The sequence below is a fragment of the Pseudorca crassidens genome, chromosome 2, assembly GCF_039906515.1.
Source record: "Pseudorca crassidens isolate mPseCra1 chromosome 2, mPseCra1.hap1, whole genome shotgun sequence".
In the NCBI taxonomy this organism is placed as follows: Eukaryota; Metazoa; Chordata; class Mammalia; order Artiodactyla; family Delphinidae; genus Pseudorca; species Pseudorca crassidens.
In genome coordinates, this window is record NC_090297.1 from 133,718,429 (window position 1) to 133,742,794 (window position 24,366).

Below are 24,366 nucleotides of genomic sequence, written 5' to 3' on the forward strand. Positions count from 1 at the left end.
ACACCCACAAACTCTACTGGCTATTATTCATTCTTATTCTTAGGAAAATATTACTGCTGAGTTCAAAGGAAAGAATACTTTGATGAGATTTTTCATTAACACCCTGAAGCCTTCTTAGATATTGAATATTTAGTGAATAAAGTGTGAATGAATCAGAACATATGTATTGAATTTATCTTGGAACCCTGTGTGTGTAAAACCTAATTACAAAACATGCTTTGCATTCTCTTGCTGTCCAAAGGCTGGGAAAACAGCATGACATTCTGCTGAACCTGAAATGACCTTGAACTCAGCAAATAGACCAAATTGATGGAAGAACCCCGGGTCATTTTTCAGGGTCTTTACCATATTAAGGGATATATAACCGCTGTGATTTGGGACCTTTTGTGTTTGTTTTCCTTGGTTTGACTCAGAAACTTGAGGGAGAAAACAGAATCATCCTCTTTGTCCTCCGTCAAGGTCTGAAAACAAAGATAGAAATGTTACCCCTGTGAAGAGGGCCTCTTATAAGCAACGGGGCCTCACAAATGTGGAAAGAATTGAGAGTTAGCTTTTAAGTCAAAGCACAGATAAAGCTTGTAGTAAGAGGAGCTGAAAGAAAAGAGTGAAGGGGATTTTAGAATGTTAACGGGAATCAACTGGTTCTCCCCCCCCCCCCCCCCCCCCCCCCCCCCGATTTTGGAGATGAGGAAGTTGCCTCTCAGAGAAATGACTGTTCTCAGCAGGGTGCGCAGTGAACTAACAGAGTAGGGACTGCAAGGCAAGTTTCTCATTCCAAAGTCCTGTACACTCTGGCAAGAAAATGTTTGAAAAGACAAGAAAAGAATTTTTAATTTTACAAAGGCAGCATGTTGGTTTTAAAGGGTTGGTAGTGCTTTAGAGCATGCAAGGCACTTTGACACACACACTCTCATCTGACCTCACAGTGACACAGGACACCGTTAAGCCCACTCTGCCCGGTTTTGCAGAGGAGGGAACAGAGGTTAGGTTATTTTATAACTGTGCAACTCAGATTGGGACTTGAACCCACAGTCTTTTTTTAAAATATAAATTTATTTATTTTTGGCTGTGTTGGCTCTTCGTTGCTGTGCTTGGGCTTTCGCTAGTTGCTGCGAGCGGGGGCTACTCTTTGTTGTGGTGCGTGGGCTTCTCACTGTGGGTGGCTTGTTGTGGCTCACGGGCTTCACTAGTTGTGGCACACAGGCTCAGTAGTTGTGGCTTGCAGGCCCTAGAGCTCAGGCTCAGTAATTGTGGTGCACAGGCTTAGTTGCTCTGTGGCATGTGGGATCTTCACGGACCAGGGCCCGAACACATGTCCCCTGCACTGGCAGGCGGATTCTTAACCACTGAACCACGAGGGAGGTTCCCCACCCCTGCAGTCTTTTAATTGAGATCACACACCTGGTCTCAGGACTTAGTGAAACTCAGGTTCTTGATGTCTTATTGCAGAAAGAATTCAGTGAGAGACAAAGCAATAGGGAAGAAGTGGATTTATTTAGAGAGAAACTCACTCCACAGATGGAGTGTGGGCCATCTCAGAAGGCGAGAGGCCCTGAAATATGGCTTGGTTAGTTTTTATGGGCTGGGAAATTTCATAGGCTAATGAGTGGGAGGATTATTCCAACTATTTCGGGGAAGGCGCAGGGATTTCCAGGAATTGGGCCACCACCCACTTTTTGACCTCTTATGGTCGGCCTCAGAACTGTCATGGCACTGGTGGGTGTGTCATTTAGCATGCTAATGCATTACAATGAGTGTATAAGGAGGCTCAAGGTCTACTAGAAGTCAAATCTTCTGCCATCTTGGACCTAGTTGGTTCTAACCAGTTTTTGTCACGTCCCATGGCTATGTCATTCTTTTAAAGGTTGTGCTCTGCCCCCTTCCAAGCTGCTTGGAGGGGTGCTGACTCCAAACACACCTCTCTTTCCACTCTGCACGTGTGTATGTCAGAGACAAAATAATCTTGTTTTCTTTTAAAAAGAAGGAAATGCTAGTTTCTTGTTCTGATACGATCATCTCCATTTGCTGACTATCTTTAAGGTTAAAAAGTCCCCTTTAAAATGAGATGAAAACATTTCCAGATTTTTCTTTGTGGGGAGATTACTGATGCTCTAACCTCTGGCCTGATGAACATAGGAGGGGGTCCGTTCTGACTCTGCCACAGCCTGTCCGCCCTGGTCTCCCTCTCACCTCCTTTGCTGGGCAGCCTAGTCGATCATCAGCCCCACCAGCCACAGCATCCCTGAAACACTGCAAACTGCTCAAGACTCAAACTGACGTCAAATGTCAAAACATTTGTTGTCACAACTGTCGAAGTTCTGACAGGTGGGCTCTAAGCCTTGTGGAATTGTTCCTCTCTCTAGATTGACTGAAAGTAGAAATTATCCCATTTTCTTCAAAGGGCAAATCCTCTCTATTCTCTCAAAACTGTAGGCCCGTTGAGGTTGCTGGACAGCCCATCGAAACATGAAGCTCTTTTCCCCAAGAAATGGCAGGGTTGGGGCTCTGTCCAACGTAGACTTTGCAGTATTGACCATTGATTGGTACTTTTTCCCCTCGTAGTGATGCTGATCTTTTTTTGGCTTTTAATTATGTTAATCAGAACGAGTGATGTGCTGGAGCTGGCGTGTACCAGCTTACAAGAAGTGATCCTTAAATTTCAGGAATTTTTTGAGCTAATTTGTTAAAAGCAACCATTATTACAAATTAAATTATATAAACTTACAATTAAATTATATGGAAAACAAATGTAATAAATGCTCATAATGTATCACTTCCTAATTATTTTACTGGCTTTAAAAAAACTAACATATAATATCTATTCTCTTGAGATTATTTGGGTCTATTATATCTGTTTGGTAGAAATACCATAAGATGGTGTGCCTCTTCCCAACTCTGTGTTTGGCGATGCCACATTGATATCTTGAAACCAACCATGGAGGGAGAACTTACCCCATAGAAATTGGAGAATATGACAGAAAACACTATAAATCAGAATTGCTTTATTTCAGGGAGTCTTTTTTTATGCCTTTACCAGCACTCCACTGAGCAGAACCATCTGCAGATCCCACAACATGAATATGTCAAGATCACTGTTCTTAGTGCTCTAGCAAAATCTTGTTTGAGATACCAGCCCCCAAATCAAGGAGTGAAAAGCATGACCTTGAAGGAACAAGTGAGTGTTAAGTGGTGTAAAACAAAGGTGCACTGGGACCCACCCGCTTCCTCTTTCTTTTAATATAGATCGTAATGGCTGAGACCACTTTCAGATAACATAGACACACCCTCTGCCAAAATTAACTGCAGGTATAGTCAAAAAGTAGAAAGAAAACAATGCTGGTAGCTACTTATTTTCAAAAAGAAAGGTTTAACCTCAGCCTCCGAAGATGCTGCACAAAGACTGCTGTCTTGAGAAGGCAGCCCCCAACATTTAAATAATATCAAACAAGTCCACCACATGCCTTCAAGCCCTTCCGTGGTACTTTTGTGTCTAATTTGTCCCCACAGACAAATAAATTGGGAATAAATTATTCTGGTAGCCCAGAGGAAGGGAGCAACTGGCTGGTGAGTTTGGAGGATGAATGGGAGGTGGTGGTGCCTAGCCCCTTCCTCTTTCTCCCTCCCCCCATTGGGAGCAAATTCCCATTAGGGACCAGATGTTCTCAGTTCCTCCTTGTCCCACTTCTTACAGAAGCCTGTGCTGGCCAGGTATTGCCTATGATGGGGTGTGAAAGGCTGCCTGATTCTGGGGTTCAGACCTGGAAAATTCACTTGCCCACAGACACCAGGCGCACTTCCCCAGAACAGATTACTTTAGCTCCCATTTGCTTGACCCCTTTGTCTTATTTCTCAGTTGATTCGAACCCAGTAGGAAAGAGGGTATTAACTTCAGGGCCTCTCTAACCCATCAACAGGCAAGTATGAGGTGGCTTAGAACTCAGTCTCCCAAGGACATTACAAAGAAATTTCTATGGCTGCAGTGAGAAGCTGTCGACACTTGCCTACAATATCTTTCAATTTCTAGTGTTTGAACGTTCTACTACGCAGACGTTTGGCATCTCATCAGAGCCATGGCTCATGTTGGCTCAGCTCCAAAACTTATTCCTTGAGAAAATCCTGGCTTTTTTTCAGACGTATCCCCCGCTCACAGCACAGCTCCAGGCAGGGATGGGGAGGCCTTTGATCAAAACAAGGATCCTGGCCAAGCCCTTTAAAGTTTTACAACTGGGCATTAACCCTCCTACCTGCCCACCTGGGTTTCAAAGCAAATGCTCTGCTCATGACAGCAAAGGATTCCTGAGTTCCAGATCTCACTAGAGAAGATAACTTTGAATTGTTTACTATCCCACTTTTCTGAAAAAACCCAGTGAGATCATCTTATTTAGGGCTAATATTTGCTATAGGAATGTTTACGGAAGATTATCTGGACAAAATAGACATGTGACTATCCCTACTGCATTTGCTATGAAACTCTCATTGAAGATGCCATTCTATTGGCATCTTCTAACTTCTATCTGGTAACCCAAGTGAGGAATATCTCGGATCTTTGTGCTAGGGAAAGTTCACCTCGCCTGAGATGAATGAAATGCTTCCTCCTCTCAGATGATAATTGAAGTACAACTTTTCCCTCCTTGTCTTGGCTTATAAGGAGGCTACAGCTAAGCCTCAGCCTTCAAGGTCACTCACAGATGCTCTACGACCCTTATCGTTGGGATATCTCCCTTGTGCCTGTTAATCTTGCTTTCTCCTCTTTATTCCTTCCCTTTTATTGATCTTGATATATTTATTCCCTTTTAAGGTCAGCTTCAAATTCTTTTGCAGGGACTTCCCTGGTGGTCCAGTGGTTAAGACTCTGCCCTCCCAATGTAGGGGGCCTGGGTTTGATCCGTGGTCAGGGGAGATCCCACAGGCTGCAACTAAGACCCAGTGCAGCCAAATAAATAAGTCAATAAATATTTTTTTAAAAAATTATTTTGCAAAGAGGCGAGATATAACTAAATACCATGAAAAGATTCAATGATTGCTTGAGGTTGGTAGGGTGGGGTGGGGTGTGTGGGAGGGGCGACAACTGCAAAAGGACATAAGGGAAATTTTTAGGGTAATGGAATTTCTATATCTTGACTGTAGTAGTGGTTACCTGCGTACATGCATTTATCAAAATCCATTGAACTGAACACTTAAAATGGTGCATTTTATTGTAAGTAAATTAAACCTCAATAAAGTTGATTTATTCATCCAACTAACATGTTTCTGTTATCTGCAGGCACTTTGCATGGTGCTAGGCAGAGAGAGTGCACACAGTTGTGTAGGTTGTTCACTGAACAATGGTACCTGGTGAAGGAACTAGGAAGGGCTGAAATCCATCCCATGCCTGGCTCACCAAGCCAGGTGCCCAGCAAGGGGCTGGGGCTTCTCAGAGGAAGAGGCAGCCTCTTCTATTTTGGAAAAGGCGTTATAAGTATATGGGTTCCTGGAAGCCTGGTTCTGAAGGCATATTGAAAAAGAATACAGACAGTTTCCTGCCCTTGTGGAGCTTGTAGTCTAGGGGGAGGGAGTTAAAACAAACAGTAAACATATAAGATAAAGATAAGTTGTAATAAGCACTGCATAGAAATAAATAGGATGATGTAATAGAGAGTGTCAGATATTCAAGTCGTCGGGAAAGACTTCTTAGAAGATGACATTTCAGCTGAGGCCCGAGTGCTGAGGAGCAACCAACCTTGCAGAGTGTGGGAGGAAAGCAACCCAGACAGAGGGAACAGCAAGAGCAATTTCTCAGGGGCAGGAGAACCTGGCCTATTCATGGATCAGAGAGAAGGCCACTGAGCATGTAATAAGCAAACTGGACAGGGGCACAGGGGTCAATAATGTAACTAACTCTCAAAAAGTTAGACAAAAGCCTTGAGAAATGGCTCAGAATACTAACTGCACTACAAAACATTTTATTTCTCATAGATTTTAGAGTTGCAAGAGACCTTACAGATAAGATAGTCCTTTAATCTTCCCCTATGACAAATGCAAAAAGCAAGGCCCAGCTCACCCTGATAACTGATAGCACAAATAGGATTAGAACTCAGGCTTGGCTTCAATTCAATTCAACTAACATTTACTGATTGCCCTCCATGTGTCAGGTACTATTTTCTACCTGTCAGTCTAGAGGTTTTTGGGCTTGGAAGGGTTGAATAACAAGAATGACCGAATTGGTAAAATTCTGCTGCTGAAGACATGTTAACGTAAGAAACAGCTTCCTTTAGACAGCCGTAGGGGTTTAATCAGATGAGTATTTCACACGACTTGATTTTTGCCTTGTTCTTAAAATTGTTTCCATTCCTGAAAGTGAGATACATTTTTTGAAAGATGCATGTTTTGAAGCAACCGGTTCTGAAGCTAATCCTATGTTGACAGGTGTAGGAATGAGAGGACTCTTAAGGGAATGCTGGGTGGGAAGTAACAAGGGTAAAATCATGGGTGAAAAGCGTTGATGATCAATCAAGGGAATCCCAGCATTGTCTTTGACATCCAAGAAAAGCAAGATTGAGATGGAAGCCTTGCAGGGAAGAACTCAGATCTCACAACCCAAGCCACGTCCCAGAACACCATGTCATGTACCACATTTCCTTCATCTGTCTATACTCACTGCCTGGAAATGGCAGGCAACTGCCCCTCCCGAATGGCAGACAACTGCCCCTCCCGAACCATACCTTTATCATTGTTAAATGGTTTGTAGGCTAGCAAACCCCAAAGTCCTTGGAATTATATTTTCCCTCTGTGATCTCTCTTTTCAAAAAGCTAAAGAAACTACAGCCAAGAAATGAAGCAGCAGCCCACAGAAATACACCATGAAACCACCACTTCCCCCTCCATCTCCTGGAGTTCTAATAGTAACAGAAATGAAACCTACCATCTTCAACACAAACTTGAGTATCCTACTTGAGTAGATAAAAAGCTAATTAAGAAACCAAGGCTAGCATTTTAAGAGATGTTTTCCCTTGAGTGTGAGGGATTTTGTTTTCCTTTTAAAGAAAGTGAATTTCCTGTTTTCAGCTGGGAGCTATTTTCCTAACTGACCCCTAATCCATAGATGTAACCTCCTGGCAGTCAGGTCTACATTAAACAGGCTCACCTAATCCAAACTCATGCCGGTCCTTTCCATGGAAGAGATTTAAGAAGTTCCAGTCTCAGTCTGGGCTGACCTCCTACTGGGGATGCGTGAGCTCTTGTACAATTTGCTGTCCAGCACTTCCTCCTCTTCTGGAACTGCCCCCTCCAGTCACAATGCAGTTTCTGGAGAGACCCATCTCCTAGCACCCACCTCTCAGGCCACATTTGGTTGGTCCAGCAGTAGCTGACCAGGAACCTTAAGGCCTTCAGGCAGCATCCAGTGGTGCATGGATGCCTCCCTCTTGCCCCGGACACACTAGCTTTCTCCATTGCTCATCCAGGTGACGGCAGATGGCAGTTTCTCCGAAGTTAACACCCTTGTTTGCAAGCAACAGGGTGTCACAGAAACCAACAACAGGGTTATAGATGGGCCTGAAGTGTAAAGAGAGCCAAGGGCTTGAAGCAGAGTGTCAGCAAGAGTCTCACTCTGTCACTTCTCCCCGTTTCTATCTACGTATCTGTGTCAGTCCCCTCTCACTGTAGATGAGCTCTCTCTACTGCCCAATCCCCTATGTAAATCATGTCCACAGCCAACAGTTCTTGGGGTTACAACTCCTCAATTCAAGAGAGCAGTTATACTGAGGTGGAGTCTTAGTCTAATTCCAAATTCCTGGGAAAGCTCTTTGATTGTTTCTCCATGGATGTTATCGGTATTTTGGGCAGGGCAACTCATGCATATGGAACTGTCCCATGCAAGGTGGGATGTTTATCATCTTGGCACCTGCATGTTAAATGCCAGTAGCACACCGACCTTACTGATTGTGACAACCAGAAAAACACATCCACCTCCACCAAATGCCCCTTCATGGGGCAGTATCACCATAGTTTGAGAACCACTGCGTTAGACATTTCAACTCAACCTGGTTCAGTTTGAGTTCTTATTCCCAGAGCGTTCTAATACTGGTTATAAGTGGCTAAATTCTGAGAGGAATTTCCCTTAGAATACATCTTAGAGAACAGAGGTATGTGTACCCCAAAATGAAATTTTTCATTTCTTTATGGTTCTGAGTCAGCTATATTTGTTTCTAAAAGCAAAAAGCACTTAGGTTTTTTTAAAAAAGTCACATCTTGCTTCTGCTAAATAGCTGATTTATTTTTCTTGCACAATGACATGATGGTGAAATCAAGGATGTGGTAAAGTCTTGTTTTCGTTTTTTTTTTAATCATGTAGTTAGTAGTCAAAAATGGCAAATATTGACTTGTGAGTTGGCATTCTCCTTTAGACTTATACAACCAAGTACAAATGCAAGTCAAATGTCCCTCCTTCAGGTACCCCAGGGACAATGGAGTGGGAGGACCAGGAAAGAGAGAACTTGCCAACTAAAGCAGTTTTTTCCTTCTTAGAAACCTAGGTTTGGCCATGACCAGCTCTGCCTACCCTTCTCCCATTCTCTGAGTTCAAGGATGGGATCCTCCTTTAGCTCAAGGACCATAATATGAGCATGGTTAGACTCCTTACACACATGGCCTAAGACGAATTAAGGTGGGTGGGAAATGATGAAGGCATTGCTTTAAGGCAAAAAATTTAAATTGTTATTATGACCCTGGAAAATATGACCCAGAGCAACAGCGGTAGTACTCTTAAGACTGTTGATATTCCTAGGCTCTAGCTTGGAACCTGTACTGTCACGAAAGAGGAGACCTATCATAAAGTCTATGGTCTGAATAAAGTTTCAATTCGATTTTTGAACCAATGTGATAAACTAAGAAGTCATCTCTGAAATAACGCTATTATAAGCAGCTGGGCCCTAGAGTGGAAAGAGAGTGGACTTAGGTGTTAAGACATATGGATTCTAGAATAAAAAAGAATCCATGAGTGAGTCCATACTGATATGAATGAATGAATGAATGAATGAACGGGGGAGAAGGGGAAACTTTTCCTTACAGTAGGAATCCAACTAATACATGTAGGAGAAAGGATAGAATTAGAGTCACCACTTTGCAACCACCACATTAACAGTTGCTTCAGGTACAAATCATTCATGGATGATAAAATCAGCGGGTGAAGTATGATAAGAAATAAACCTACGTAGTCTCAGGGTTTCTCCTCACAAGATACTTATTCATTACAGAGGGATGAAATGATAACTTTATCATGGGAAAAACCAGCAGATTGCATCTTAAACAAGGGATCAAGGTTCCTATCATTAGAAATGGAAAAATGGACCTCATGTGCCTCCTGACATGATACTCTGAGAAGGTGTGCTATTTGTGCTGAAACAGCAGAACTTGAATTTAGTTATGAAAAACCATCAGACAGCCCGAATCTAGGGACATTCTTCAAAATAACTGGCCTGTACTCTTCAAAAGTATCAAGGTCCTAAAAACAAAGATAGACTGAGGAATTTTTCCTGATTAAAGCAAACTGCAGAGACATCACAACTAAATTTGTGTGACTCTGGATTGGATCCTGGTCCAATAAAGGACACTAGTGGGACAATTGACAAAATTTGAATAAGGTCTGTAGATTGTTTATATTGTTTTAATGTTGATTTCCTGATATTGTAATTGTACTCTGGTTACGAAAGAGTGTTTTTACTTTTAGGAAATACATGCTGAAAATTTAGAGATGAGGGAAAGAGAAAGAGAGATTAAGATTCTAATCCTAGCTCTGCCATTAACTAGAGGACCTAGGACAAGTTATTTATACACTCTGGGCTTTGGTTTTCTGTTTGTAAGATGAAGAGATTATACTAGTTCGGTGGGCCTCAAGGTGTGATGAAATAAAACATCATCTGGAAGTCACTGGAAATGCTGATTCTCAGGTCCTATCCCAGACATGAATCAGAAACTCTGGGGATGGAGCCTGTGTATTAACAAGTCCTCCATGAAATCCTGATGCTTGGTCAGGTGTGAGAACCACTGTCCTAGTCATCTCCAAGGTCCCTATTAGCCTAATGTTAGCTGATGTTCTGTGGTTCTCATCTGTCTCTCCTACAGAGGACAACCCTTTCTCAGAAAAGGCACCTCCCCTCTCCCGGTTCATTCATCATTGATTTGGTGCTGACAAAGGGCTGGCCAGGAAGCTGGAAGTGCTGGAACTTTGGAGAAATAGTTCTCCTGGGCATTTAGACCCAACCTCTGCTTGCAATAGGTACAGATTAAACATAAAACATTTAATAATCCTACTTAGTTCAGGAAACATCAAAGAAACCAAGTGATGCATAATTAAGTTCCACGCAGTGGCTTATCTTTCTTGGCCTCTTACTAAAATGCTTGAACCAGTTACTTCTAGGAAGAATGGGGCTGTGAGTCATTCCGGAGAGTTTCTATTAGTACCTTTAGAAAAGTTTGCCTCAGCCTTCTCTTCAGGATAAATGTTTCCTGGATTACTCAGGCGGTACGAATCTCTCTTAATGCCTTCTAAATACTTCTACAAACCCAGAGTTAACTCTTGTCTGTTAAGGGTCCTTAAGCTGTGACCTAAGAGTGTTAAGTTTGCTTCTGATTGGCTGATTAAAAACAACAAACAGAGAAAAATCTCTCCCATTCTTGGTTTACCAGTTACTACTGGGTTCCTATCACTGAAGGTTTTCCACTCACAGCCACACCCTTGTCTTCAACACCACCTGACTCTCGAAGCTACTTTTTCAGTCCTGACCTTTCCTAACATCAATTTCTGATTTTTTGTTGTTTTTACATTTTTATTTATTTATTAAACAGATAGCATGCATATTCATTTGCTTCAAAACTCAAAATATTAAAAAAGGTATACAGTGGAGATCTACATGACCTTCTCCCCCCTGCCTGCCCTGCCTCCACCCTCCAGGTTCAATTTCTCATTTTTGACAGTCTTTAGAACTGATTCACTCTATCCAAAATGAATCCATCATCTTCTCTACCATCCTGGACCGAACCCCTTTAAGCCTCTTTGTCTTCAGCTGTAAAATGGGATAATATCACTTTCCTCATAGGGTGTGTATATCCCTTATAGAACCAACACTTATAAACTTTACCACTGCCAAGCCCATAGTAAGCACTCAGTAAAAATTCACTATTGATAACATAGTTATAATAATAATAAACTCTCCCTAAATTGAATATTGATGTAGGGGTGTGCCTTTTCTCCCAGTCTTCCAAATTGGCAACTTTGGAGTTCACCTCCCTCCCCCCACCCCCGGCCCCTTCTCCTCCATTGCAGATATTTTGGCCTCATCTACCTTTATATTATTCCTTTCTTGTTGGGATTTGCATGGGGCAGGAAGAATTAGGAACAAATTCCCTAAGAGGCTGCCCTGTTCTTGCAAAGACTCTTGGACGAGGCTGCTGAGGAGACACCAGCCATGGGTCACACGCCTTTGCCCCCAAGCCCCTTTCACCACCAACTCTCCTCGCCTCCCTTCTGGGATGTTGCTGGTAATTAGTAGCTCATTCCTGACATTGCTATTTCCCCTTGGGCCAAATGACCGAGCTTGCTATATTTAAAAATGTAAGGTTTCCTGGCTCTCTTTAGTGCATTTAATCCTCCCCACCCTTGGACTTCCACAAACAAAGGCACAATTCTCATTTTCACAGTAAAATAGGCAAATAAATAAATATTAGAACTGATCCTTCCATCTATCAGAATTCTAGTGCTTAAATCTCAAGGACAGCTAATTTGTGGATGAGGGGGCGTGGGTGAACGATTGCCCTAGGTCAGCATTTCGTTGGAAGGGAAAGGATATGTCAGGGCTCACATTTCTGCATTCCAATCTGTGTTCACCCAATCATATTTTCCCCCTTTCCACTCTTAGCAAATGGGTATTTCACACTAAGGGCTGCATTTAAATCTCATTGTATGAGTCACTAAAAAAGTTTTCATAGTTAAGCCCTTAAATTAAAAAATCTCTCTTATCCGCATGATAACAACTTAGAAATGAGCAGACAGACCCCTCTGCTCTTCCCTAAGCCATATTTGAGCCTAGTAGAGTAAGACTTCACTGAAATTGCAATTGATCAGAATACTTGCAATCTTGCCAAATAAAAGAGTTAAAAGAGAAATGCCTTAACCAAAGCTAAAACATCTGCCACCTGATTGTAACATTTCATATTTGATTTCAAGGAACATTAGATTTATTATGTCATGTACTTCAATTTTGAAGCAGATGCTTCCTCTGCTGGAAGATATTGGGCTTGGGCATTTCCTCCACCAGGAAGCCTTCCCCTCCCGTGGCCTCACTTATTTTCCCTAGGTCCCATTAACCAGTATTATTGTGGGTGTGAGGGGCCCGAGCCTGGGCCTGTGTTTTAGGGGTTCCCCTCTGACCCTCCTTTTGACTGGCCCCTCCTTACAGGACAAACAACCCATGGACCAAAGGGATGTGTCCATTCAGAGACTGGACCTTCCCTCCTGGACCATATTCTGGGTACTCAAGATTCCAGAATGTTCCTTGAATGATCCTTGAATGACCTACAGCTCTCCAGACTAGGTCCATCCTGAAAGTGGACCACAGAGCTGGCAAACACACCCTGAGGGGTGCTGAGAGATGGCTGGGCAATGGCTATTTGCTGCTGGGGAGAAGCTTGGATATGCTATCTGAGGGCTCCTCATGCATGTGCACCTAACCCTCAGGGTTCAGGATGGAGCTGGGGTTGGGAAGCCAGGGGTAGGAGGATAAGGTAGGAGGATAGAACATATTGTATTGATAGTTTGTTAGCTAGTTTTATAATTTTAAATACTTAGTCTATGGGCCTTTCTTTATACTCTTGTCCCGGGCCCTGCAAATGTTAAAGGTGGACCTGTTCATAACACCCTGGAAATATCTCTAAGTTTACAATGCTAACATTGTATAATCAGCTGTTTTCATGGCTGTGGTAGTTGCTACATACTCCCCCCCCACCCAGCCTCAGGGCCTTTGCACACACTGTTCCCTCTCCTGGAATGCTCTTCCCCATGGATTCCTTTAGCCTAGTAAATTTTTTTAATTGAACTATAGTTGATTTACAACACTGTGTTAGTTTCAGGTGTACTGCCAAGTGGTTCAGTTATACATTTATATATCTATATAGCTATATAATTTTTTTATTCTTTTACGTATAGTTTATTACAAGATACTGAATATAGTTCCCTGGTTGGTCCTTGTTGTTTATTTGTTTTATATATGGTAGTGTGCATCTGTTAATCCCATACTCCCAATATACCCCTCCCTCCCCTTCCCCTTTGGTAACTATAAAAAAACTCCAATGTTTTCCATGTTGGTGAGTCTGTTTCCTTTTTTGTAAATAAGTTCATTTGTACTATTTTTAGATTCCACACATAAGTTATATCATATGATACTTGTCTTTGACTTACTTCACTTAGTATGATCATTTCTAGGTCCATTCATGTTGCTGAAAATGGCCTTATTTCATTCTTTTTTATGGCTGGGTAATATTCCATCATATATATATACACCACATCTTCTTTATGCATTCATCTGTTGATGGACACTTAGGCTGCTTCCATGTCTTTAGCCTAGTAAATTTTTATTTATCTATCAGACCTCAGTTGAAATATTTTCTCAGGGACTTCCCTGGTGGTGCAGTGGTTAAGAATCCGCCTGCCAGGGCCTCCCTGGTGGTGCAGTGGTTGAGAGTCCGCCTGCCGATGCAGGGGACACGGGTTCGTGCCCTGGTCCGGGAGGATCCCGCATGCCGCGGAGCGGCTGCACCCGTGAGCCATGGCCGCTGGGCCTGCGCGTCAGGAGCCTGTGCTCCGCAACGGGACAGGCCACAACAGTGAGAGGCCCACGTACCGCAAAAAAAACAAAACAAAACAAAACAAAAAAAGAATCCGCCTGCCAATTCAGGGGACACGGGTTCAAGCCCTGGTCTGAGAAGATCCCACATGCCACAGAGCAACTAAGCCCGTGCGCCACAACTACTGAGCCTGCGCTCTAGAGCCCGCAAGCCACAACTACTGAAGTCCGCATGCCTAGAGCCCATGCTTCACAACAAGAGAAGCCACCACAATGAGAAGCCTGCACGCCACAACGAAGAGTAGCCCCCGCTCGCCGCAACTAGAGAAAGCCCACGCGCAGCAACCAAGACCCAACGCAGTCAAAAATAAATAAAACTTTAAAAAGAAATCCATTTTTTCAAGAAAGTCTTTCCTGACTTCCTACATTAGGTCAGGCCCTCCTGGTTCACTCTCACATCTCCCGACGCTCTGATAAATCTGAGGGGAAAGTACAATAGCAATCATAATAATAATAGCCATGTTAGTGATAATGATAAAAACAAATAGCCACTGATTACTTACTAAGTACTAGACCTTTCGATAGGTGCTTTACGTATATGATCTCATTTATTCTGCGTAAGAAGCCAAATGAAATATTATCATCCTCATTTTACAGATGAAGAAACTGAGGCTTAGAAAGTGTGGTAGACTGTTGTACTGCTGGTCCCCACATGAATCAGACCCCCCAGTATTCACATCTTCACAGACTTCTGTCCCACATTTATTGCCTGCTGACTCAGGTGAGTTTTTTTGGCCGATGACCCATCAGCAAACATGACTTGCTGATAAATTCTTGCACATTGGAGCTTATCTTCTTGGAACCCAGCCTCCATTTAAGGCTCTGAGACCAAACTAATGAATAAAAAGAACCACATGGTGAGGGAGGCCCAACTGGTTCAGCATCTCAGCTGAGCTCAGCTCCCAGCTGACCCTGCAGCTGAATGCAGCCACCCTAGGCAAATTATAATTATAGAATAATATGATAGTATAGTATACTACAAAATGTACATAGAAATAGATCATTATTAGAGGTTAATTTGCTAAAGAACCCAGAGCTAATAAATGATAGCTATGAATGCAAACTTTACAACTCTATTCAACCTATGTAACTTCTTAGCCCAAGCTATCCTCTTCTGGACACTGGACAGGCCTCGTGACTGTGTCTCCCCTTCCCTGGCTCCTCTCCTGGTCTACACCACACTTGCTTACCCTCTGGTCAACTCAGCTTCCTCTGGCCATGCTGTGTTGCATATATCACGGGTGACACAGGACTACCAAGAGCAGCAAAAGTCCCTGGAAGGTGGGAAGCTTCTCATCGCAGTGTGAGGTTCCCCAGAGGAATGGGTTCTCTGCAGGCCTGGGTGCCCCCTATACACCCCCTGGGCCTTCCCCCCAGGGGAATCAGGTAGGCTGAATCCACCCCTTCTCTCCCTTATGTCTCCAGGACTCTCTCTCTTCAGGCCTGTGAACCCCCTTCCCCATTTCCTCGAGCCAGATTTACCCTACGACTGGACTGACAAACTTCTTGCTCCCACTAAGATTTTCCAGCAAGCATCTGCAGAACTGGCCCTTTCCATTCAGAGAAGCAGAGGGTATAAGAGGCAGCAAAAGTGCTGGTCCTTCCACTCATGCACCCACCAGAACTATAAATGGTTTCTAGTCTCAAACTAGAAACGAGAGGGGAAGAACACCTTCTAAAGAGAGAAATACAGTGAGGATAGCTGAGGCCTCTGCGGAGTGACTGGCAACATATCCTTCAGCCAAATTGAGGTTTGAAAAATCCCTTCCCAAGGTCAGGGTTTCTTAGAGCATTTGCCCCTAGCTGATCCTTCTGTCTCCCAGAAAAACAAGGGTTACTTTCCTGTTTTGTTTTGTTTTTTTAAACAGCATTTTCAAGATACACTTTACATATTAGAACATTTACCTATTTCAAGTGCACTATTCAATTATTTTTAGTAACTTTACCAAGTGGTGCAACATCACTATAAATCAGTTTGGAGCATTTCTATCCCCCCCGACACAATCCCTTATGCCCTCATTCTGTTCCCATCTCCAGCCCCAGGCAACCACTAATCTAATTTGTCTCTATAAGTTTGCCTTTTCTAGACATTTCATGCAAATGGAATCATATAATATGTGGTCTCTTGTGTCTAACTTATTTCACTGAACATGATGTTATTAAAGTTCATCCACGATGTAACATATGTCAGTAGCTTATTCCTTTTTTATTTCTGAGTAGCATCCATTGTATGGATATACCACATTTTACGTATCCCTTCACTACTTGGTGGACAGTTAGGTTATTTCCAGCTTTGGGGTCTATGAATAATGCAGCTATGAACAATTGCACGTGAGTCTTTGTGTGGACATATATTTTCAGTTCTCTTAGGTAAGAGTGGAATTTCCAAGTAGTTTTGTGTTTAACTTTTAACTGTAAACTGCCAAGCTGTTTTCCAAAGTGGCTTTACCATTTTACATTCCCACCACCAATTGTGGGTTCCTTTTTCCTCTCCACGTCATGGGACAAGCATCCTCTTATCTTTGATCAACTCCCAGATTTTTTATTCTAAGAATTAATTATGTCCTGGAGAATGTTTCGGCTATGCTCTCCTGGGTTGAATTATTGCTTTGTTCTCTGTAATGACCTTAAATAGACAGTTGTGATAGTTACACTCAATATGCACATGTCATTATTTATTTAAAACACTTAGTTTGTTGGGCTGCCTCCAATAACCATTTAGTTTTTGACTGTCTCAGGGGATGGTCATGAAAAAGTACTTATGCAAACTCTGAGGCAAACAACAGTGTACTGCTCTGAAAATTTACCAGGAAACTGAACTCCTTGAAAGTAGACTTCAGAAGAGTGTAACCTCAGGTGTTATTTTCTATAAGAGGACATTGGCCCTAAATGTGTCCACATGCAACTCACCAAGGTGAAAAGCCAATGTGAAGGACATATATATAGGAAACCTCAGAGCCCAGAGGAAGCAAGTTTAGATTTGTATGAAGGTATATACCAACACATCTCACAGATTTAAGACATTTTTTATTATGCAACTATAGTCAAAGAAATTTTGGTCAGAAATCCTAACTTTCAAAAATCCTACTGGACTTTACCTATTAGCAGGAATATACATTAAAAAATTTGCTCAAAGACAGAAAATATTCAGAGATTCAGAAATGAAACTCAAGCCACTCTCGCCTCTGAGATGGCCCACTCTCTGTCTGTGTAGTGTGTTTCTCTCTAAATAAACCCACTTCTTACCTATCGCTTTATCTCTCACTGAATTCTTTCTGCAATGAGACATCAAGAACCTGAGCTTCATTAAGTCCTGAGACCAAGTGTGTGATCTCAGTTAAAAGACCATGGGTTCTGGGCTTCCCTGGTGGCACAGTGGTTGAGAGTCCGCCTGCCGATGCAGGGGATGCGGGTTCGTGCCCCGGCCCGGGAAGATCCCACATGCCGCAGAGCGGCTGGGCCCGTGAGCCATGGCCGCTGAGCCTGTGTGTCCGGAGCCTGTGCTCCGCAACGGGGAGAGGGCACAACAGTGAGAGGCCTGCATACTGCAAAAAAAAAGTTAAAATACAGTATTGTGTTAAATAATAAAAAATAATAATTAAAAAAAAAAAAAAAAAGACCATGGGTTCAAGTCCCAATCTGAGTTCAAATGGTTTCAACGTGACTCCAGTATTATCCTGATATCAAAGACAAAGACATCTAAAGAAAAGAAAACTATGGACCAATATACGTACAGAGATCCTCAACAAAATACTAGAAAACTGAATCCAGCAACTTATAAAAAGGATTAATTACCAAGTGGGATTTATTCCAGTAATGCAAAGTGTATATAACATGTGAAATTCGATTAATATAATATACCATATCAATAGAATACAAGATAAAAACCACATGATCATCTCAGTAGATGCCAAAAAAGCACTTAACAAAATCCAAAACCCTCTTGTGATAAAAACACTCAACAAACTCAAGATAAAAAAGGAACTTCCTGACTAAGGGCATCTGCGAAAAAGCCACACCTAACATCATAATTAATGGTGTATATCAGTTTCCATTGCTGCTGTAAAAAATTTATCATGAACTTAGTGGCTTAACCAAAAAAAAAAGATGGGCTTCCCTGGTGGGGCAGTGGTTGAGAGTCCACCTGCCAATGCAGGGGACACGGGTTCGTGCCCCGGTCCGGGAAGATCCCACATGCCGTGGAGCGGCTGGGCCCGTGAGCCATGGCCGTTGGGCTTGCGCGTCCGGAGCCTGTGCTCCGCAACAGGAGAGGCCACAACAGTGAGAGGCTCACGTGTAGCAAAAAAAAAAAAAGAAAAAGAAAAGAAATGAAACTCAAGACAATTTGGGTCTAAAAGTTGCCATTGAGGCCTTGGTAATAGTGAATGTGTTTACTCCCCAGGGAAAGGGATTGGTGAGGTCACAACTGCTGTTCCTCAGGGTCATTTGCATAAGAACTTCAGGTGCCTGAAATAGCAAAAGTCTGCTGGACTCAGATTTCTAACACTGAAAATGGAGTATTTATAAAAGAAAATTACTGACTGCTAAGGAGTAACACAAGGGAGTTTCTTTGTGGTATCCTGATTGTGGTGTTCGTTTCTCAGTCTACATGTGTATTAAAATATCATGGAACTACACACACACGCACACACACACACACACGCGTGCGCACATAAAGAGTACATGTAAAAACTAGTGAAATTGGGCTTCCGTGGTGGTGCAGTGGTTAAGAATCCTCCTGACAATGCAGGGGACACCGGTTCGAGCCCTGGTCCGGGAAGATCCCACATGCCGCGGAGCAACTAAGCCCGTGTGCCACAGCTACTGAGCCTGCACTCTAGAGCCCGCGAGCCACAACTACTGAGCCCATGTGTCACAACTACTGAAGCCCGCGCATCTAGAGCCTGTGCTCCTCAACAAAAGAAGCCACTGAAATGAGAAGCCCGTGCACCGCAACGAAGAGTAGCCCCTGCTCGCCGCAACTAGAGAAAGCCCGCGCGCAGCAAAGAAGACCCAACGCAGCCAAAAATAAAATAAATAAATTTATTAAAAAAACACAAAAACTAGTGAAATCTAAGGTCTATTCCTGAGTTTATATTATACCAATGTAATTCCCTGGTTTTGACCTGTGCTGTGGTTATGTAAGGTATTTTCATTGGGAAAAGTTGGGTGAAAGGTATGAGGGAACTCTATGTACTACTTTTGAAATTTCTTGTACTTACATCTTAAGCTATTTCAAAATTAAAAGTTATTTAAGAAAGAGAGAGAGAGAAAGAGACAGGAAGGAAGGAAGGAGAAAGGAAACAATGGATCCCTTTCTTCTGGAGTCATCATGGATTGGAGGTAGGGGAAAGGTGGGGGACAGTAAGGTACCTCCTGAATTTGAACAAAGATCCCTCCTGAAAGGAAATTATGAAAAATTAACACAACAAACCCACCGTAAACTGGAATTTATATATGGGGAGACTAGATACATAAATAGATAGATAGATAGACAGATAATAGACATAGATATAGATATAGATATAGATATGCTATATATATAGAAAGACTAGGTATAGTGTAAGGAAATTCTCATGTCTGCATGCGGGTGTCTAACTGCTTGTACTGTACCTTTATTTATCAAGAATGATGATAGAAGTAGATTAGCCTTCACTGTGTCTGAAAGCAAAGAGAACAAACATCAAGAACTGTCCACAGCAGAGGGCCTGGATTGACTGTTTCAGCATCCTTGGCAGGGGTACTTCTCAATGGAAACTGATGCATTAGACTGTCATAGTCTGGCGACAAGAGCTATTAAGACTATTCTCTAATTCCCTTTGCTATGATTCCATTCTCAGTTTTAATTGTGCTTTGGCTTTTCATGTAGCTTTTGTATAGCAAGATAATGAGCTGATTGGCCAATACAAGGGTTTTAGTTCACTTGACATTATTTCTTCTTCATGAATTAATAATTTAGCATTCTAGTTCACATATCAATATCTTGTGGGTTTTATAAGTATGAGTGAGCAACTAGAGCATGAATTCTTAACCTAGAAGCCAGGGATGGGCTTCAAGGGATCCATTAAGCCCTAAGATTGTATGCAAAAGCAAGTGTATACTTGCAGCGTGCATTTATCAAGGAGAGGGGTCAATAGCTTTCGCTAGACTCTCTTAGAGAGTTTCCAGTCTGGATGCACTGGCAAAATAGAATTTTCATGTTTATGAAACTTATCTTCACAGAACACACTGGGAATATACTCCCGTGCTATAATTCTTTTTGACATCATTTTAACAACTTCATGGGATTCAATTGCTTGAATTCATCTTCTAAGATTTTAAAAGCTTCTTCACTAATAAACTCTGAAGGGTTTAATTTTTAGGTGAAATGTTGCCTTATTTCATTAATAGATATCCAAATGTGAGAAAGAACGGCAATCACCACTATCAACAGCTAACATTGACGAGACTCCAGCTCTGTACCAGGTAATGTGCTGACTTTGCATATGAAATCTTAACTGTGGCCTTTATACAACAGTCCTGGGAAGTGGGTATTATGATTTGTGTTTAATAGCTGAGGAAACTGAGGTATAGAAGTTAAAGAACTTACCAAGGTCACATTGCTGTCAATGTGGAGCCAAGTGGACAGCCACATCTGGACAGCCACATCTGTCTAGCCTTTCCCCCAACCGCAAGACTCAATATCTTTATCCTTCAAGCTCTACTTGGAGGCACTTTCTCCTTGAAGCTTTATTCCCACCCAAAATTCTCTCTCCCCTCGTGGAAGTCCTCTGGGTCTTCAGCTGACTCTAAACCACCCCACTTAGCACCATTATTAACGACCTCAGGGTCAGCAAACTTTTTCTGTGAAAGGACCAGATAGTAACTATTTTAGGTTTTGTGGCCCCATATGGTCTCTGTCAGAACAACTCAACTCTGCTGCCCACTGTAGTGCAAAAGCAGGCACGGAGAAGACACACGTAAGCAAGAGTGGCTGTGTCCCAATAAACTCTGATGGATGGGTATTGAAATTTTAATTTCATATAATTTTCATATGTCACAAAATGTTATTCTTATTTTAATTTTTTTCCCACCATTTAAAATTGTGAAAACCATTCCTAGCTCATGCCCTGTACAAAAACAGGAGGCAGGTGGATTTGATCAATGGGCCAAAGTTTGCCATTGCTGCTCAGACAGCATCTTATGTGTTTCTACTTTCTACAACTAGATAGAAAACCACTGAGCCTATAATTATACCTTAACCTTTTCTTATTCTCTACAGTATCTATATGCAGGGCTAGACCCATAAGTAAGGGCTCAAAAGATACTTGATTAATAACATTGATGCTTCTCACCCTCAGAGCCATAACCAGGAAGAAATAACAAGTCCATCTCAAAATAGGCGGCATCTTTATTATCCTCACCCCTTTCCCTCCCTAACGAAATTCTGGCTCTCTAAAATATCACAGTGAGTTTTTGGTTCTGAGGGCTGATAAGAAATACCCACGTGCTTGGCTAGCTTGAAGGTCAGATGGCATCCGGGCCTCGAGCCAATGAATACAGCTGATGAAAATTCAAGCTGTCACACACTTGTTGCTAGCCCTGGTTTTCTAGTTCCTTCATCGTGAATTATTAGATTATTTATAATAATGAATTGCTGCATGAGCAATCAGTTTTAAAACCATAATCCTTAACCCAGAAAGATGTCATGACTTCATGAGCTAAACTTAGGACCATGAGAACCACAGTCTAGGTCTGGCTGCCATGCATCTTCTCTGGGCCTTCCTTTCCTCATCTGTAAAGAGAGGGTAACAGCCCTGCCTCCTATGTGACGCTGGGCTGATTGGGGGACTACCTTGCAGATATAGAAGTAATGGTCTGTAAGCTTCTCCATTTGCTTTGGTTCAATCATACTAAGCCGTGCTGGTGTATGATCTCATACGACAGAGAAATGTGCTGTGCTGTTATGTGTAAGAATAAAACGGGTTTGTTTTTTTAATTTGCTTTAAGGTCATATCAACAAGCTACAAAATCAAGCTGATATTTACTACTAAGTACACGTTTAAAAATTATATAACATATGCCAATGAGCTTTTTTGGTTTTACCATTTCAGTGTGAAATCGCTGAAACCAGAAACTGCAATTACAGCAATCTTTTTGGTCCGATGTCATCCTGCTGAATAGCATGTGAAAGCAGGTTCATATTATTCTTTGCTAAAGATGGCCCGTGACACGGTTGTCAGGATAGAATCTTGCAGACACTGCTAGGCACCATGTAAAAGTCTAGGTGTTCGAGGAGCCAGCTGTTCTGCAGGGCTTGGTTGTTATTCTGATTTCTTTCTAAAAGGTTCATTTTTTTTAAGACAGTTTTTCACTAGAGTTAGTTTTCACCCACTTTACAGATGCCTTAAAATAATCTGGTGTTGAAAACTCTTCCACAGCTGCCAGCTGGCCTATGAGGTGAGGAGGCTGCTCCCTCAAGGGTGAAACAGCACTTGGTGCAAACAAATGTTTAAAACCGGTGAAGACAGCAGACAGAGGAAAGCTTTAGCACTTACGTATTCACTGTAGCAAGGAGAGGTTTTTCCAGTCAGAAACCTCTCAGCATTCTGTAGGAGATTGATGATTTACTGCTCCTAAGAGGACAGCAGTCTCATAATGGTATACAGTAAGAGGTGGAACAGAAATCGACTCACAAAAGATGTTCTTTCAAACCTCAAACTGCAATTACCATGGAGGAGAGGAGGAGTTCAGCTTTGCAACTGGTGCCTCAATAATACATTGTAGGAAGCAGCTGCTTTCTGCTCCCCAGTGCTGCCTCATTCCATAGATGGGGCAGGTGACGCCTGAGTACACAGAATTTGTGACATTTGCTGGGTGCTTATGGTGCGTGGATGAAGAGTGCTTATAGGAATGTTAGCTGTTACTAATTATTATTATAATACTACTGTGGCAGGAAGGTCTAAGCAGCTGTTTTGACGTGAGAAGCTTCCAAGCATCAGTGGTTAACACAATTTTGGTTGGCTCTTACAATCAGCTGTGGTCATTATGGTACCTCCCCAGCATAACCCCAAGGAGTAGTTTGCATATTTCTATGTGGGTTGGTCACTGAATCATTAATCAAGAATTTAACCACTGGTGTGGTAGATCTTGTTGCTGTTCCCAACATGGTTCATCTCTCCCTCCACCTTCACCGATGGTCTCAGGATAGAAAAGAAAAGATTTTCCCTCAAATTTGCATTCACACTACCTGAAATTGAAAAGCCCAGGACATGTTTTCACTGAATAAAGAAAGCCTTTAGTTAGCCTAGGAGTAAAAATGGAAAGGAGAGGAAGAAACACATGTAGGGGAAGTCTCAGGTTAATTTATTTTAGCGATTCCCAAGCTCCCACTATATCCATTGGAGATATAAAGATACAAAGCCGTCCAGGAGACTCAGGCTGGGAGGGATGGACAGACAAACTGACAAGCTCCGTAAAGAGCCACATGTGCAGTGATACAGGTACTAAGAACAATAGAGGCACAAGAGAAAAGGAATTTCTGGTCTGGAGCAGAGCAAGTAGGTCAGAAAAGTCAAAGAAAGGGATATGAGCTAAATCTTGAAAAATGGACGCAGTGGATCCTCCAAGCTCATAAACTGCCCACCTTCCAGGGAAGAGAAGCAGTAGGAGCAAGAGTGTGGAGGTGAGAAACAGACCAGCCTGCACTGCGATCAAAAAGAAAATAGAGTTCTCAGAAATGCCTACATCCTGTGGCTATATGCTAAACAGGACCACCAGTCTCCTGCCCCAATCCTGTCCAGGACCTCTTCATGCAGCACCTCAGTGGAGCCTTCTGGCTCCCTTGAATTGCTGTAGCAGCTGACTCTTCGCGCCATTTATCTTGCACTCCGACCCCATCATTTCAGTGTACCCCTCGCACCCCTTGGTGAGCAACTTGAGGGCAGGGACTCAGTAAGGGAATGTCGTGCTTTAAGCTTCATTATTATTCCCTTTGAATTGACCCGCTCAGTTTGATTCACTGTGGTCTGTGTACATAGAGACTCATAGTAGGCTTTTTTCTGTTGTTATATTTTTTAGTTTGAAATTTAAAGTTTATAGAAAAGTTGTAAAAGTAGTACTTGAAGCTCCCCTATACCTTTCGCTCAATTTACCAATTGTTACCATTTTATCACATCTGCCTTATTCTTCATACACACATACATTAAAGTTTTTTCCTGAAACATTTGAGAAAAAGCTTCAGACATGATGCCCCTTACTCCTTGATCCTTCAACATGTATTTTGTATTTCCTATAAACAAGAACATTCTCCTACACAGTATAACCATCAAGATCAGAAAATTAACACTGATCCAACATCCATATAATTCACAGATCCCATTCAAATTTCACCTGTTGTGACATAGAAAACAAACTTATGGCTGCTAAAGGGGAAAGTGGGGGAAGGGTAAGTTAGGAGTTTGGGATTAACGTATACATACTACTATATATAAAATAGGTAACCAACAAG

The 24,366-nt window shown here is 42.3% G+C and overlaps 1 long non-coding RNA gene across 3 annotated transcripts in view; it reads left to right on the top strand.

The window, feature by feature from the left end:
* Positions 1-24,366, top strand: part of LOC137211828 (uncharacterized) — a 121,022-nt gene that overhangs the window by 71,360 nt on the left and 25,296 nt on the right. For all 3 annotated transcript variants that reach the window (XR_010937233.1, XR_010937236.1, XR_010937232.1), the window contains exon 5: positions 20,268-20,342. This is a non-coding gene — a long non-coding RNA (uncharacterized lncRNA). The remainder of the gene's footprint in view (positions 1-20,267; positions 20,343-24,366) is intronic.